The sequence below is a fragment of the Kryptolebias marmoratus genome, unplaced genomic scaffold, assembly GCF_001649575.2.
Source record: "Kryptolebias marmoratus isolate JLee-2015 unplaced genomic scaffold, ASM164957v2 Scaffold29, whole genome shotgun sequence".
Classification (NCBI taxonomy): domain Eukaryota; kingdom Metazoa; phylum Chordata; class Actinopteri; order Cyprinodontiformes; family Rivulidae; genus Kryptolebias; species Kryptolebias marmoratus.
This window is the reverse complement of record NW_023665763.1, coordinates 90,656-92,482: the sequence shown is the minus strand read 5'-3', so window position 1 is coordinate 92,482 and position 1,827 is coordinate 90,656. Positions and strand designations below refer to the sequence as shown.

Here is a 1,827-nt window from a genome sequence, read left to right as displayed (position 1 = left end):
TTAAAGGTCCAACAGAAACTAGATGGTCTGGTAGACTACAGAGGTTAAAGGTCTAAGAAGAACTGGATGGTTTGGTGGACTAGCTTTGACACTGATATTTATATCTATATATGCATCTAGTTTTACCCTTTTTGAGACTTGAGGCCCACTTTATTCATACCCGTCTGAATAATAAGAAAGACTACTTGATTGGACTTCATGGGCAGTTAAAAATGCTCATGTTTAGAGATTAAGTTGTCTAAAATGTCTGTGTTTTAGAATTCGATGAACCTGCCACCTGATAAGGTGCGTCTGCTACGTTCCTATGACAACGAGAAGAAGTGGGAGCTGATCTGTGATCAGGTGGGTGGTGTAACAAGTTTCCCCATACCTTAATAAGTACATCTATTTTTTTAATAATAAACAAAGATTTAAAGCAGTTTTTAAAGATACAGAAAGAAATCAGGTGTATGTGGATGAGTCTCGTACCTTCAGGTCCAGATTCCATGTCAGCCCTTCCTTGTACAATTTTCTTTTTTATATTAGGAAGAATGCATTTCTCTATTCTTTCAGTGACAGAGGGTGAAGAGAAAGGTTATCTGGATCTTCATGTTTCAGGTGTACAAATACAAAAATATATTTTTTCCAAATAACTACTTTTACTATCAGAAAAACCATTATGCCTTTTTTACGTGTTCCAGTGTAAGTTTTGTGTCACTACCAATCCTCCTCCAGAAGAACTAAAAGACCACTGTCTGCTTAAAGCTGAACTGAACTATTTTCAAGCTATCGGTTGAAAGAGAAGCATAAAATATGCTTATTGTAAAATTATATATATATATATATATATATATATATATATATATATATATATATATATACTTATATGTGTGTACTTATATCATGACAGTTCGGTTGTTATGCACATTGTTTTATTGGCCATGAAGGTCCTGGTGATCATGAGAACCCAAATCTGAAGAGTTTTCTTCTAAACCCAGAGATCCAGCCATCGGTTCAGGTTCATACTGGTATGGTTGAATATCCTTCATGTTCAAAAAAGGCTTCTTCTTTCACTTCCACTAGTAAATAATCAGACAGTAGCCGGGACACGTCATGAATCCAGGACGGAACCTTAGCCAATTCAGAAATCATTGAAACACTACAAAGTTTATTTAACTCTTAGGTCAGAAAAACTGGTCCCTGCAATGCTGTGTTTGAGTAAATAACATACATGAAACGTTCATTCTTATAATTTGATTTCAGTTCAGCTTTAAAGTCTATTAGAAGTTAGATAACCAGTTTACCATGACTGACATGGCCTTATTGATGTCTCTTACATCTGTCACACTACTACAGCCACAGCGATCACACAGACAGGTAGGAAGGGACTGGAAAGGACGTGCAGCAGGTTAGGCTTGTTAAAGATAGAAACAGTAATGTTCTAACAAGAGAGGAGAGAGTGATGGGAAGATGGAAGGAGAACTTTGAGGAGGATGAAAGGGAAAGAAGAGTAGAGGTCATAGAAACTGGGGACCAGGAAGTGGAAAAGGTTAGTGAGGATGAAGAAGAGGAAGGCAGGTGGACCTGATGACACCAGAGGATGGATGGACATGTCCAGGAGAGATGGCAGTGAGGCTTTTGACTCCATTATTCAATTAAAAAAAAAAAGTTAAAAAACAAAAACAACTTCTATTCTGTAGCTGAAGACGTTTCGCTTCTCATCCGAGGAGCTTTCTCAATTCAGAAATAGAGAGTGTGGAGTTGGGCTTTTAAAGCTGAGATGTGATGTAAGCTGGATTGCTTGCAAATTGTTCTCTCTCCTAACAATAGAGGCTCGTTAGAATCCTT

General features: G+C 37.3%; 1 protein-coding gene across 4 annotated transcripts in view; it reads left to right on the top strand.

The window, feature by feature from the left end:
- fmnl2b (formin-like 2b) overlaps nucleotides 1-1,827 on the top strand; it is a 25,543-nt gene that overhangs the window by 4,570 nt on the left and 19,146 nt on the right. The gene's annotated exons all lie outside the window — the stretch shown is intronic.